Here is a 16,906-nt window from a genome sequence, read left to right on the forward strand (position 1 = left end):
TACCTCCCAGTCACCTTTCACTCCCTGCCTCCACCCCCTCACATTCTAAAACAAGAGCCGTCATGAAGAGCAGCGTCTTCAGCCGCCCTGACAAGAGCACAGCTCCAAATACTACAGAGGCTGCTTGAACCCAATGCTCCATCTCAACTGTGTACATTTTCTCTGCAGGGTGTCGGTGTGCTAATAAGATTCCAAAACAAACAAAGCCTTCTTTTTCACCATACCCTTATTTTAAAAAGCTGGCACTCATTATACAGAGACATGAAAGAAAGAGAACAGATTCACTGACAGCAGAATTTGGGGCAAATTATTTAATCTCACATTTTCATAATCCATAAAATGGGAATAATAACCTATGGGGATGTGTTAGAGGAAGAGTGAAGTACTTTTGTACCCACCACTCTGCCCAACAAATTCCTTTCTCTGGCACTTGTGTGGCATTTCCATCCTTTGGTGTAGTTTCCTTATGGCAATACGAGGGAATTCATGAAATCAGTTCTCCCAGGGCACATATTTGTATTTAAAGAGGGCCTTCTGGAGTTTTAATTAAAAAAAGAAAAAAGTGACTCTAATGATAAGCATTCTAAGTAGCAAGTCAGACTCGTAAGGACAATGTTTTGAAACAGCAATAACCCCAAGTAAGGCAAGCCAACTCACAGATGTGATTTCATCTCCCACGTGAAGCAGAAAGATGTTTATTTAAAGCCAAATATCCTCAATCTCAATGATCCCAAGTTGCTTATAATAAGATTTTCTCTGAAATATCAAACCATATATTTTACCTTGGGTTATTTCACTGGTAAGAGGATAACCCTGATTTTGGAAAGCTGTGACATGCCAATTTATCCACAATATGGATCTAGGAGATTAAGGTACCAACCTTTTACTTTGTTTTGCTTTGAATAAAGTAAGACAATTACTCTGCTTGGGGACAGAGTATTTCAAGTGTGAAAAGATGAAAATGTTTTTATTTTTCTTATATGACTACAATTAAACTGTTTATAGTCCCTTTCTCTCTCCCTCTCCCACCCCAACCCTCTCTCTATAAACAGCCTGAAAACAAGTTAGAGAGGTCAAATAAAGATCTACCCTCCATAAGTATCTTAATTAATGATCCTATGAGAAGGGTTTGACTGTCTACTTACCTGGAGTTAATAGATAACTTTTTAAGTTTCACAATACCATGATTTACCTGTTTCCTAGTGCCCACAGATAACGATTGATGGTCTGTCCAGTATTAATTTCACTTAAAGCTACAGGTTGTAGAGGAGAGGCGGGAGGAAAAGTGTCTCATGTAGGAAACAGTTCTTTCTGTTAAAAAAAAAAAAAGAGCAAAATTAATTTTCTAAGCAGTCACACTAAATGGCTCAATCAGCTCCTCGACAAAACACTTCCTTACCTGACACAAGCCTCTTAAATGTCAACCAATAAAAGTCAACACCTACTTGGGAAGTTTATCTTTCTGTGTTTAGAGAAAAGCTACCTGACTATTTAAATACCCAGAAACGTGGATGCCTGGGTAGGTATGCGTGTGTGCGTCTGTGTGTGTGTGTGTGTGTGTGTGAGTTTGTTTGTGTGTAATGTTTGTGAACAGGTGGCATATGGAGAAATCATACACATATAAAGCTTCTTCCCCTTCCCTAAATGGCAATATAAACTTTCTACTTGTGACTCATTTCATAAGGTGATTACTTCTCACTCACAGACATTTCTGATTTTGACCCAAAAAATATGCCAATATGCCTGCTTTTAATTTTGACCAAAAAAAATATGCCAATATACCAAGAACAAGTTGTGTTTTATTCATGAGGTGTTCTATCCCAAATGGCAACCGTGGACCATCAACCAAGCTAGCCAACTTCTGCAACAAATGAACACTGAATGTACTGAACCCTTGCTGTGAATGAGTGACCCAGGAGCATTTCCCCTAAGGATTTCAGCAGGATTTTACCATTCTCATTGGTAACTCTTCCTCCATTCTAAAAACATTTTTAGAAAGAGAAAATTTATCTTTGATTAAAGTTTAATCAATGTTCGATAGAATCCTGCATCTGCAAGGGTTGTGAGATTTTCCTCCAGGAGAGTGTGAGTGCTTACGTACATCACCAGAACTGTGTGGGGGAGACAAACAGTCGAGGTGGCTAGACAGAGAAAGTTTAGGATTGCAGAAGGTCCGCTCCTTGAGCCAGCAAAATCAAGTAAAGAACAGCAGCAGGTTTTGTAACTTCTACCCCAAAGCTCTTCTAGGTAGCAAGTGGACCATTTATTTTGTTTGGTCATCTGTCTCATTAATATTGTTTGAAGGCTCTATTCTGCTTGCCTTCCATAGTTCCCTCTGCCATTCAACCCCTCCTCTGTCTGGTTTGCACTATTTATTGATTTTTAAATATTATATATAATTTAGTTATGATTCCAAAGGTTACAGTAGCAAGACAAATTGTCTACAAGACTTCCAATGTGAGCCTCTATGATTTATTTTTTAAATTAATTTTTGAACAGCCTCACTCAGTCAGTGTGCCCTTTCTTTCTTGTCTTCTAATCTCCAGGTTTTGCTCTCCTCAGTAAGATTTTTTTCCTTTTGTTCATATGACTCCTCGATTTCTACTTTTTTTTAATTCCACCATTTTTCTTTGCTAAACATAGACACTGGACTATTAGTAAAGCATTGGTGTTGTATCTCTTGGATTACATGTACCTATTTCTTTTTTTATTATATTAATTTAGTCACTATACAGCACATCATTAGTTTTTGATGTAGTATTCCATGATTCATTGTTTGTGTATAAAACCCAGTGTTCCCTGCAATATGTGCCCTCCTTAATACCCATCATCAGTCTCACCCATTCCCCCCACCCCCTCTCCTCCAACACCCTCAAGTTTGTTTCCTGGAGTCCACATTCTCTCATGGTTCATCTCCCACTCCAATTCCCCCAACTCTCCATTTTTCCCTTCCTTCTTCTAGTGTCCTCCCTGCCATTTCTTATGCTCCACAAATAAGTGAAACCATAAGATAACTGACTTTCTCTGCTTGACTTATTTCACTTAGCACAATCTCCTCCAATCCCATCCATGTTGATGCAAAAGTTGGATGTTCATCCTTTCTGATGGCTGAGTAATATTCCATTGTGTATATGGACCACATCTTCCTTATCCATTTGTCTGTCGAAGGGCATCTCAGGTCTTTCCACAGTTTTGCTATTCTGGACAATGCTGCTATGAGCATTGGGATGCATATGGCCCTTCTTTGCACCACATCTGTATCTTTGGGGTAAATGCCCAGTAGTGCAATTGCAGGTTCATAAGCTCTATTTTTAGTTTTTTTAAGAACCTCCACGCTGTTTCCCAAAGTGGCTGCACTACCTTGCATTCCCATCAACAGTATTAGAGGGTTCCCCATTCTCCACAACTTCTCCAACACTTGTTGTTTCTTGCCTTGTCAATTTTTGCCATTCTCACTGGTGTAAGGTGGTATCTCAATGTGGTTTTGATTTGAATTTCCCTGGTGGCTAAAGATGATGAACATTTTTTTCATATGTCTGTTAGCCATTTGTATGTCTTCTTTGGAGAAGTGTCTGCTCATATCTTCTGCCCATTTTTTAAGTTGGTTATTTGTTCTTTGGGTATTGAGTTGAGAAGTTCTTTATAGGTCTTGAGTATCAGCCCACTGTAGTGTCAATTGCAAATACCTTCTCCCATTCTGTGTGTTGCCTCTTTGTTTTGTTGACTGTTTCCTTTGCTGTGCAGAAGTTTTTTGTCTTGACAAAGTCCCAAAAGTTCATTATCACTTTTGTTTCCCTGGCCTTTGGAAATGTGTCTTGAAAGAAGTTGCTGTGGTTAATGTCGAAGAGGTTACTACCTATGTTCTCCTCTAGGATTTTGATGGATTCCTGTCTCACACTGTGTTCTGTCATCCGTTTTGAGTTTACCTTTATGTACAGTGTAAGAGAATGGTCGAGCTTCATTCTTCTGTATATAGTTATCCAATTTTCCCAGCACCATTTATTGAAGAGACAGTCTTTTTTCCATTGGATTTTTTTTCCTGCTTTGTTGAAGACTGGTTGATCAGAGAGTTGAGAGTCCATATCTGGGCTCTCTATTCTGTTCCACTGATCTATGTGTTTGTTTTTGTGCTAGTACCATACTGTCTTGCTGATCACAGCTTTGTAATATAGCTTGAAATCAGGCAACGTGATGCCCCCAGCTTTGTTTTTCTTTTTCAACATTTCCTTGGCAATTCAGAGTCTTTTATGGTTCCATATAAATTTTAGGTTTGTTCCAGCACTTTGAAAAATGCCATTGTTATTTTCATCAGGATGGCATTGAAATATAGATTGTTATGGGTAGCAAAGACATTTCTTCCAATCCATGAGCATGGAATGTTTTTCCATCTTTTTGTGTCTCGTCAATTTCTTTCATGAGTGTTTTGTAGTTCCTAGGGTATAGATCTTTTAACTCTTTGGTAGGTTTACTTCAAGGTATCTTACAGGTTTTGGTGTTACTGTAAATAGAATTGGTTCACTAATTTCTCTTTCTTCAGTACATTTTTAGCATATAAGAAAGCAACTGATTTCTATGCATTGATTTTGTATCCTGCCACATTACCGAATTGCTATATGAGTTCTAGTAATTTGGGGGTGGAGTCTTTTGGGGTTTCCACATAAAGTATCATCTGCGAAGAGAGAGAGTTTGACTTCTCTGCCAATTTGAATATGCTTTTTTTCTTTTTGTTGTGTGATTGCTGTTGCTAGGACTTCTAGTACTATGTCGAACAAGAGTGGTGAGAGTGGGTATCCCTGTCATGTCCCTGATCTTAAGGGAAAGGCTCTAAGCCTTTCCCCATTGAGAATAATATACACATACCTATTTCATTCATACTTTCCCTCATTCCACAACCATTAAAACATACCTGAGCTATACTGGCCAGTACACTGAGCATAGTGAGGCAAGTCACAAGTTTACTTATCAAGAAAGTTCATGAATAATCTCTATGCATACACATCAGCTATAGTCCACACAGCACTACTCCCTGCATCATAGGGCAGTCTCCCCTTAACATCCATAAAAATATTATAAAAACATGCTTCCCAATATTCTCCCCAAGAGAAAAGGAAGGAGATGGAAGACAGGAGAGAATAAGTCACTGTATTCGAGGGTAAGTAGTGGAGCAAAATGGCCATATCAGACATAGGCTAGTGAAGAGCAGAAATCATGGAGTCAATAATCAAGTGCTCATTGCTTGTTGAAGGAAAATTATTAACATAGGCCATGTGCCCAGCTGAAGGGCAAGTGATGTGTAAAATGGTGAGTTCCTTAAAGAGAGAGTTCACATGCCCTGAGGTCAAAAGAACAAGTCTAAGGAGTTCACAGATTTAATTAACAATTTTCTCAGGAAATTATTGGTATATAGGCAGAGGTATATGGGAATAATCTTCCTAAGCAAGCAAAGGACAGAGAAGAGAAGGAAGAAGGAAGTTCAGTCAGAAAAAGGTAAAAGTGGACAAATACGGGAAACTTTAATGGACACAGGTTCCTAAGAAGGAGAAGAAAATTAAAAATCCAGGACCATTTTAGCAGTATAATGATCATACACAGGTGATACATATGTAATATATGTATACATAAACATACGTGTTTATATGTGGAAAAACACAATACAGAAATTTCTCTTATTACTGAATACACAATGTGAATTACTATTTCACTAAATTTTGTGGAAATTTATACATTCAGGCTATAAGTGAATGAGATCAGATTCATGGCTTTATGGAACGGTGGACTACTGCCAGTAGGTAATACTGAATTGCTTTACAATTTTTCTTATATTCAGATAATTTTGCAAAAAGAATACATGCATACATAAGCAAAAGAAGTAAATTAGTGCATATCACCTACTCCAGCATGACCTTGTTATAATGTACAGGCAAAGATCTCATTCCATGAAGCATATGTCCAGTTCGGTATAGTTCTTTCAAATCCACAATCCTGTATTTTTCTAAGCAACATTTTTCACAAAGAGATTTAATTTCTGCAAGAGTTAAATCAACCAAAATGCTAAACTTGGAAAGGAATGGTGTACAATTACAAAAATAAAGGGATAATTAGGTATAATATTCTAGAATACTTAGAACTGTTTACTTCTTGCAGGCAGTGCTTTTTCCAAATAAAAGATCAGGGTGAATTAATTGTTGTAAAATAAATACACAATCAAGCAAATAACATTTTATAATTCTGAAACAAGCATATAATAGAAACTGTTTCAAAGATGCCTTATCCAAAGGAACTGGCAACTAGAAGTAGATTTGTGAATTAGCAAACGTGATGATCTGGCAGTCAACATCTCCGGTTCCCCGTGTTTGAATGCATGCTATAGAATGAGTGAAAAGCACACAGGAAATTAAATATATGCAGCATATGAAAAATTAAGCAGGTGGAGGGATGGGGAAGGGGAATGAGGGAACTAGTCGGGAGGGGAACAGGAGAGCAGGGAAACAGGAGAAGGAAGAAGGGAGGGAAATGAAAAATATTTGACTATTCAGAAAATCTGTTTATCTTCTTTGTTCAACATCTTCTATTGATCACCATCAGTGCTGGCAAATAGCTTGAAGCTGTGATCCTGAATTGATATCTAATTAAAATCCAGTTCTATTTTAATAATATGGTAAACACATCACAATTGTGGATGTAAATAACATCGGCAGATGAAGGATAAACGAAGAATCAAAACTAAGTGCTAGGAAGTTTACAAAGAAGGCAAAGAGCGAATCATGCAAAGAAAAACAATAATTAAACTCTGCTTCCAATTTATTGTTATCGTGGCTTATTATTAAGATTCTGCTTTAGTCCGAAAGTTATTTTCTTTCTGTCTTATTTGTCTTGCCAAGAAGAAAAATAAACACAAACTGCATTTTATTCTTCTTATCCATGAAATCAGAGCCAAGGACTGCCCTTGACAACTCATCCCCAACTCTCAATGGGCTGGATTACTGTCTTGATCATCACCTTTCACTTCCTCTAGGCAAAGCTCCTTCCCAAAATTCTTACCCTTGGTTACACTAAAATACCAGGAGTAATGGGAATTATAGGTGTTTATCTAGGGAAAGATTTGGTATTTGAGATAGATTCCACTAGTCAACCCAGGTAGCTTCTTGGAAGCCACACAGATTTCCAAGCAACCTAATGGATTCTACTTCAGAGGTATGCTGTGTTCCCCTGGGCGCCATTGCCATGCAGTTATGTTCATATTTATGTATTTGTATGCATGCCCATGTATAAAATGAGAAAATGTTTATGAGGGTTTTTTTTTATAATTTGGAAAGTATTTTCCAAATTCAAAGTAATTTTTTAATTACTCTGATTAGCTAATGTTATAAATCTTTGTGCTTCACCCAGCAAGTGGGCTAAGTTATGATACCTTGGTGGCCTGGAATGGTTACAACTATTAAAAACAAAAACAAAAACAAAAACAAAAAACGACTTTAGTCTCTCTAACCAAGGAAGTGCTTTAATTTGTTTGAGCTATTTTAACAAAAATATCATATACCAGCTGGCTTAAACAATAAACATTTCTTTCTCACACTTGTGGAGGCTGAGAAGATAAAGAGGAAGGTACTGGCAGATTCAGGCAGATCCCACGTGTAGTGAGGCCCCACTTGCTAGAGGGCTATCTCTTCACTGTGTACTCACATGGTGGACGGAGCATTAGATCTCTCACACGCCACTAATAAGGCCACTAATCCAATTCATGAAGACTACACCCTCTCCACCTGATGACCTCGCAAAGGCCCTACATCCCAACACCATCACATCAGGAATTAGGATTCAACATACGAATTTGGGGAGATACAAACATCCAGTCCATGACACAAAAACTTACTAAGGGTCATTTCTTTTTTCTTTTCCCCAAATTAGAAGTTCTTATCTCATAAAATAGAATCTTCCCATCCATCCATGGCACCTCAGTTCTAGAGTGAGAAAATAGTCAGCAAATGGAAATACCAAATGGATAGCCTCTTAAAGAATCAGGGTTGGAAAGGCAGGGAGCATGCCTCCTAATCAAGTAAATAGAGGAGTTGAAATGTAAGTTTCTTGAGAGAGCACACCCAAAGCCATCTTTCCCTACATACTCCCCCTCACCTAAGACCTTCATCTGGCAGAGCAAAGACGTCATAGGAGGCTCCCCTGCACTTGCAAAGAGGGCAAGGAAAATAGCCATCCCTTCCATCCTCAAGCTGCTACCCCTTCCAGAAATACAGAGTCTAGTGGACTTGTGTGTAGCATTTTTCTGTTCCAAAACAAATCTCAGAAACCTAACATTGCCCCCAGATGATTTAGAGGGTAAGAGGAATCACCTACATCATTTGCATACCTCACAGAGATTAGCAAGCACCTGCAGAGGCAGGAGCAAGAGGAAAGGCTTACTGTGCTTATTCTGTTCCTGAAGTAGCCAAAAATTCTGAAAGAGTATCAAAGGGGCCAACACACAGGATTTTCTTTTCCCCAAGACTAGTAGAAGGAAAGTAAAGTCGAAGCGTCCAACTCCTCAGCAGTGAGGCACACTCCAATTATTTGAGTGGAAAGAGATATACTAATGCCAAAAACACAAAACACACAGAGCAAATCCAAAGATTTGAGAAAAAGATGTGATTTGGCTAAGATATTATTTCCGTCTTTCTCTACTTCCAACCCACTTTAATTCAAGCAGCTCACATCTGGTGTTTTATGTGAAGTCAAGGGGAAAAACCTCACTGAACTTAAGCTGAGCAGCTCCAGGCTGGGAACTAGGCCCACACACTCAGAGAGATGGAGAAAACCACAGAGCACACCCACCTGCCAATCTCCAGGTTTCAGAGCCCAGGATTTGTATAAGCACCTCCATTTCAGTTAGGGGGATGGGAGGACGAAGAGGTAAAATCGCTAAGATATACATAACCAAATTCACATTGAACCCATTGTATCAGAAGGCAATGACCTTACCACTTTCCTCTGATATCTTGCTCATCTATAAAAAACAAATAAGGATTCTTTCTATATATATATATATGTGTGTATATATATATATACACACACACACACATATATATATAGGGAGAGAGAGAGAAAAAATATATACATATATAAGATATACATATATATATATATATCTTTTATAACATCCTTTACTTTTAAACTCAGAGTTATTGATTTGTAAAAAAATAATAATAATAATGTTTTAAGTCATAAAACTTGCAAGGTCTTGATTACAAAGTTAGAGTGAGGTTTACCTACTAATTTTCCAGGTCAAAACAAAATAAAACCACAGAGAAGCTCGGCCCATAGCACACATCACATATGTTGTGTTAAAATGAGTTCTGATGGACTGTATTATCAACCTGATCTCACTCTCATGGTGGAACTGAGTAACTCCACCAGAAACATACTCATTTCTTCTGAAGCTCATTCAAACAGTGAGAGTAATATCTCACTTACAGAGCTATTGTGAACAGTGGGATCAGGGAAATTTCTGGTACTAGCACAGTGCTGGCACATAACAGGTGCTAGACAAATAACAGTGTCCTTTACTTTCCTTTAGCATCACGGGGCTCCTCTAATGCTCAGAGCTGTCAGGCTAACAAAATAACTGAGGAAAAAGACTATATCCCCAATCACACTACAAAAATGCGGGTGCATAATTTGAGAAACTGCATCGGTACATGGTCATCACTCAGGAACTAAAAGGAGAATTTCTCCCCTGGGAAATTGACTAACCATACTCAGAAAACATCCTGCCACCATCTTCTATTTCTCTGTCCTAGTTTTCTTCCCATTTATAAATGAATATTTCAAGGCAATTTCTCAGAAACCCCTTAATTCTGATCTGATTAGATAGGCACCATAAATTTGTAAGGACTCCTGTAGTAACTCCTAGTTTAGCTTGGCTTCTTGTTGAGATCCTTCTGTGACTTAGCTCTCATTAGTTTGTTCAATTCTCAGGGATCAGTCAGAGCTTCAGTTCTTATTGCCTATACTCCCTTTAGAGGAGCAATGAGATATGTCAGATTGCTCTGTTTTCCCAAACTTCAAAAAAAAAAAAAACCACAGAATTTTTCCTTTCTTCAGAGCATCCGTGTTGTACACACATCTGGTTGGTCAGGGAAACATCTCTTACTTTGCACATAGTGCTCTTATATAAACGGGGGATCATCTACTCTCATTTCCTCCCACAAGTATGGACAGTGTGTGCAGCTGTTGCCAACAATGGACAGAGGATCCTGTGGTCAGGAGAATAAGCAAGGCATTGCCTGGGAGAGGAGAAAACCCGGATCAAGCTTCAAGCATGAGCAGAAAGGGCGAAGAGGCAGCTGAACAAATTCTGGCGTGTATATCGGACACACTAGGGGTAAGGACCTCGCAGCAACTGTGCTGCCTGCTGAGGGAGCTGCAGAGAGCGGGGAGGAACAAAGGGTTAAGGCTATGAATTGCAGTATTTATGAAAGCAAGCTATTGGTTAAACATATCTCCCTAAACATGCCATCAATGGCTGGACAATCTGCAAATCTACAGATCATAATACAGACATGCATGACTTCCATTAATCACCACATCAGTCTTTAGAAGCTGCACCTTTACTTCCTACTTTTGGTTTCCACTGAAAGCTCAGTCTTTAGGAGTTTCCAATCCTTAGGGTCTGAAAATTATTTTCTTCTTTGAAAAACAGAGGAAGCACCAAAATACCTCCACTTGAGCAATTGTCTTTCATCCTATTTACTAATGACAGAAAAGCATTACTGAAAAGTATTACTGAAAATATGACCATGACCCTAACTAAATGTAAAAAGCATCAATTCAACAATACAGAGCACATCCTGTGGCTACAAATGTGTGCATCTTTCTTCACACCTCCATTAGTTTGGACATGAACTTCAGCCCTTTGAAAATGTCAGTACTACATAGGTTGCAGAGGTAGTCAAATTCTTATCCCGGATTCGTTAATATGATTGTAGTCATTGAATTGCTTTGAATTCACATCCAAGGGCACTATGTACTAACACATTTTCCAAGAACAGAGACAGAAATTGAGATGACATGCAGACAGAGATAGAAATTGGAGACTGATACTATTCAAACAAATGCAATACAAATTTCGTGTTATCTCACATAATTATCACAGTAAAGGACTTTTTAAAAAGATCACGAATATCCCATTAATATCTTTGATACTCCCCTAAAGAAAATATTCCCTAAATTGCTTTTATTTGCCTTAGAATCTATACAGCATTTATCACTAATTCTATTCTAGACTTGATCTTTGTTTGGCGTTACCTTTAGAAAACAAAATAGCTAAAAGGTGACTGTCAAGCCCTGAAATCAAGTGTAAACTCTCAGAGCCTGAAAGAGCAGACACAGATTTTCATTCTATTCATGGATATAAAAATCGCAAAGTACCAAACATGACCTTGCGCAAGTGCTAATTGCACAGACCAGAAACAGGGGGGAACATCTGAATGAGCTACGAAGAAGAGAATAACATGTCAACTCAGAAGGAAAAAAAGAAATTAAATACTTCGAAAAGATGTATGTGATAGAAAGTTTAGAAATCAAAACTAAAATGTTCAAGAAGGCAGATTTCTCCTGTCATTTTTAACACTTCCTTGTTCTGACATGTCTACCAAGCTAAAAAAGCTATCTTACTGTATTTAAACTTTTCAAGCACCAGAAGCTTGAGGTGATTGTTTAAAAATGAAACGAACGTTAAACAAAACTTTTCTAAACACTGAAAAGAGATTCGAGTTCAATTTACAATAGCACTTAATTCATCCCTGCTGATTTTTCCATTCATGTTAGTGAGGTTAATTTGTGTCTCATATTATTTCACTCTTTTTACACACTACTTTCACAATGAAATAAAAATAAATCCAATCTCACCTTTGAAGAGCGATAATTATGTTTCTGTCGCTTACATGAAAGATCTTAGGAACTCCCTTACGCCTTAGGTTTCTTGAGTTTATAGGTCTTTCACCTTTGTAACAGAAACATAATAACCATACTTCACAGGTGAGGCATTCTGCACCTGCAACTGGGAAAACAGAATTCCGGTTCCCCCTGGCAAGACACCCTCCACTGGATGTTGGAAGAATGAGCTCTTAACCTCCAAGATACTGATTCCTCAGGGATATATTATTCTTTTCCCCACAGAGCAGTGTGGAGATTAAGAAACCCAAGAATCTACTGAACATGGAGAACACATACGTACACACATGCATGTAAATATGTTTATATGCCTATATACTCACATGCATGTATATATAACAGATACTTCATATATCCTAATTTATATATATGTATGTATATAAACACATACATGTGCATTTACATATGTGTGTTTCAATCGTTGTGCTATAAAAACTGATTGTATATGGCCTCCCGCTGGGCTATACTTAAGCACTATAATTTCTTTCTCCATGAGAGTTCTCCAAAGAGTTGAAGATAGCTATCTTAATATGATTATAATGGATCATGTAACTTTATAACTATTTCATGGGGATACCTAAGTCATCTCTTATTATGTTCGTTTATCATTTCAAGTGAAACACAACTGCCACTCACCATTTGAACTTGTTTTCACACTTTTTCCCCAGAATCCACTTGACAGAATCTGGAGAAAAGAACAGATGTATCTTAGTAGAAACATAGAAAACCCACAGAATGAACTCTGGCATCATATTCCTTATTCATTAATATTCATCATATTCATTAATATGAGTATCTAAGAAACAGTTCTGCTAATTTTTTACTTATTTGTCCATGTATTAATTACTCATATCTCTACACTTCAGTGCCATAATCTTAGAAATTAGGATAAAAAATAGTTTCCTTAAAGATTACATGAAACTACTTACATATTACAACTAGCAAACTGGCACATAATGGCAGAAAATTGTTCATTACTCTATTATTTCTTTAGACAAGGATGACCCCGTCCTATCCCAAAGTTTTCCTGAAATTAGATTTCCAGTTATATTTTAAAAATGATAAACAAGTCCCTTGTTATGTCCAAGAAATGCATTCTGTGACATGAGACAAGTCTAAAACTTGTCTTTATGATATGGAAGGGTCTAGTGATTCATTTCTATATACTAAGGCATAATAAGCCTGGAAATATTTTCAACTAACATTCTAAGTAAAATTTGTTGTAGAAAATATGATTATTACTTATCAAACACATCATGTATCCCTCCCTCCCCCAGATCCCTTTGCTTGGGGCCAGGTAATTATTTCTTGCCAATGGTAAGTAACTAGAAAGGCCATTTCTGGTCCATAGTTTTAAGAGTGGCTGGGTTCTCCAAACTTTCTCTTCCCAAGGCCTTGAATAGTAAGTATGTTATATTGAAATAATAGAATCATGGGATGAAAACAGTCTAGATTCCTCAGTTATTGTCAGAGATTTCCAGAACATTCTCAATTACTGAAAGAATAAATAGACAAAAAATCATTAAGTATAAAGAATGCTTGAAAAACACTATCAGTCAACTTGACCTAATAACTCCACCTAACCACAGGAGAATATCCATTCCTGTAATACACATGGGATATTTACTAAACTGAACCAACCTGTGGGCCATAAAAGAAGTCAAAGTAATTTGAAACGTGTAAATCATGTATGTTCTTTATAAAAACAGCATTAAATTAGAAATCAATAGCAAATCAATACGTGGCCAATCCTTAAATTTAGAAACTAGATAATTATCTCTTTAAATAACCAATGAGTAAAAAATGAAATGACAAAGTATTTCGAACTGAAGTCAAATGAAAACATAACATATCAAAACTTGGGTATGTAGCCAAAGTACTACTGAATGCCAGTAACATTTATTTAATAACACTGAATAACTACATTACAACAGAAGGAAGGTCTCAAATCAATGACCTTAATTTTCACCTTAAAAAACTAAAGAGAACAAATTAAAAACAAAATAAGAAAACAAACAATAAAGACCAGAGAAGAAATAGATTAAATAGAAAACAGAAAAACCCTTTTTTGAGGAGTACCATAAAATTGATACATACCTAAACATAATGGCCAGAAACAAAAGACAGAAGGTATAAATTACCCATGTGAAAAGTGAAAGAAGTAGCAACGCTATATATTCTAAAAGCATTTCAAGAAAACTATGTGCTGCCTGGGTGGCTCAGTTGGTTAAGCATCTGACTCTTGATCTCAGCTCAGGTCTTGATCTCACGGTTGTGAGTTCAGGCTCCATGTTGGATTCCATGCCCAACTTAAGTAAATAAATAAATAAATAAAGCAATGTTACACTGCATATGAAATATATAACCAACTTCAAGGACACAAAGTACTAAAGCTAACTAAAAGAGAAAGAGAAAACCTGAATAGTCCTGTATCACTTTTTAAAGATTGAATTTGAAGTTAAAAGGTCCCACAAAAACCTCCATGCCCATATAGCCTCCCTAGTGAATTCTAGTTAACCTTTAAGAAATAATAGTAATACAATTTTATTCCAATTTCTAGAAAAGTAAAGGAAGAGGGAACAATTCCCAAATCATTCTATGAGGCTAGCATATTCTGGTACCCAAATTGGACAAAGATGTTAAAAGAAAACTACAGAACTATAATTTTCATGCATATAAATGCAAAAATTATTTTTAAACTTTAGGAAATCTAATCAACAATATATAGAAAATGTAGCACATCATAACCAAGTGGAGTTTATCCCAGGAATAGAAAAGCAATCAATGTAACTGACCACATAAAATTAAAAATGAAAAAGAATATGATAAAATACAAAAAATAGAAAAAATCCAATAGGTATGCCTAATTAAAACTTCTTAGCAAACTAGAAACAGAAGAGGACAGAGGAATTCCCACAACACTACAACTAGCAGCATATTTAGTAGTGAAAGTATGAATAATTTCCCTCTCAGAACTTAAATAAACCAAGAATGTTCACTAGGCCACTGCTATTCAACTCTGTACTGAAGATTCTTCACACTTGTAATCTTTATTTTGTTCCATACTGGTAATCTTTCAAAAGAAATTTAAAAATAGATAGGACAGAGGAAATTTTTCTTTATTTAAAGACAACATGACCCGGGTTGCCTGGGTGGCTCAATCAATTAAGTGTCCCACTCTTGATTTTGGCTCAGCTCATGATCTCAGAATTGTGAGATGGAGCCTTGCAATGGGCTACACACTGGGCATAGAGCCTGCTTGGGATTCTCTCTCTCTCTGCCCATGCCATGTCCCGCTGCTCCTCCCCTCCCACTCATATGCATGTGGGCACACTCTCTTTCTCTCTCCCTCTCTTTCTCACATAAATAAATAAATATAAAGACAACATGACCATCTATGGAAAAAAATTATATGGACTCTATCACAAAGGTACTAGAACTAATAAATTAGTCTAGCAAGATCATAGAATACAAGATCAAAATACAGAAATCAATTGCATTTCTATGTTCTAGGAACAACCAGAAGTTGCAGTTACTTTAAAAAAACACATTTACAACAGTGAGCATTATTAAATTTATAGAGATAAATCTGATAAAAGATATATAAAATCTACACACTAAAAACTGAAAAATTTTCCTTAGAGAATTTAAGAATGCCTTTATAAATCGAGAGATAAACCACGTTCACGGATCAGAGGATTCACTATAGTTATGATTATCATTTTCTGTCAGTTGATCTATAGATTTTATGTAATTTCAGTCAAAACTGAGCAGACTTTTCTGTAGAAACTGACAAGCTGATTCTAAAATTCACATAGAATGATAAAGGACTAAAATAGCCAAAACATCTTTTAAGGAGAATAACAAAATACTGTGAAAGAGCAGATTTTCAAAGGCAATTCACAAAGGCAATTCAGTAAAGAAAGGATAGTCTTTTCAACAAATGGTACTGGAACAATTGGATAGTCATAGGTTTTGGAAAAAAAATTAAAAAGAAAAGAAAAGAAAAGAAAAGAAAAAAGCTTTGATCCAGACAAAAATTGACCCTCAAAATGCATCACATACCTTACTGTAAAACCTAAAGCTATAAAATTTCCAACAGGAAATTTTTGAGATCTTTGATTAAGCAAAGTTTTCTTTCAACACCAAAAGCACAACCCATAAAGTTAAATGACAAAATCAAGCATTTGATTTTCATTAAATTAAGAAATCCCTCTCTTTGAAAGCACTGTTAAGAAAAAAACAAACCACAGACTAGGAGAAAATATTGTGAAAACATACATAAGAAGGCCTAGTATTCTCAAACTCAATAACAAAAACAATCTTACAAGAAAAATTAGAGCAAAAGATTTGAATAGTTACCTCATAAGGTGAATATACAGATAATAAATAAGTACATGAAAAAAGTCCCTGACATCAGGGCAGTGCCAAGTCATACTGGAATCCGAAGCAAAAGGAAAAATCAGTATGTTATACAGTCTTTATTTAAGATTTTGATACTTTGCTCATTGTGGGTATTTTTGTTGTATTTTTTAATTTTTTAATATTGCTCTAAGATAGTATTTATCTCTACCCCCCTCAAATTCTGCAGCCAGAGTGTCTCACTCTTATCATAGTATTTATTCTGTTTCATATCATTAGCAACTTGATAAAAGGAAATCAAAATCCTAATTAAACACATCCACATATCTGTTAGAATATCTATGATTAAAGCAAGATATGGAAAGGTTGAAACACTCATACACTGGAGATGCATTGTAAATTAGTGCAACCTTGGGGTGCCTGGGTGGCTCAGTGGTTTAAAGCCTCTGCTTTAGGCTCAGGTCATGATCCCAGGGTCCTGGGATTGAGCCCCGCATCGGACTCTCTGCTGGGCAGGGAGCTTGCTTCCTTTCCTGCCTCTCTGCCTACTTGTGATCTCTGTTTGTCAAATAAATAAATAAAATCTTTAAAAATAAAT

At 36.6% G+C, this 16,906-nt stretch overlaps 1 long non-coding RNA gene across 1 annotated transcript in view; it reads right to left on the reverse strand.

Annotated features, from left to right (window-relative positions):
- The window catches only part of LOC116574456, a 44,370-nt gene that overhangs the window by 18,738 nt on the left and 8,726 nt on the right, over positions 1–16,906 (reverse strand). The window contains exons 2-3 of the long non-coding RNA XR_004279321.1: positions 12,583–12,631; positions 1,193–1,311 (exon numbers count right to left, since the gene is read on the reverse strand). This is a non-coding gene — a long non-coding RNA (uncharacterized LOC116574456). The remainder of the gene's footprint in view (positions 1–1,192; positions 1,312–12,582; positions 12,632–16,906) is intronic.

Source organism: Mustela erminea, chromosome 15, assembly GCF_009829155.1.
Source record: "Mustela erminea isolate mMusErm1 chromosome 15, mMusErm1.Pri, whole genome shotgun sequence".
Lineage (NCBI taxonomy): Eukaryota > Metazoa > Chordata > Mammalia > Carnivora > Mustelidae > Mustela > Mustela erminea.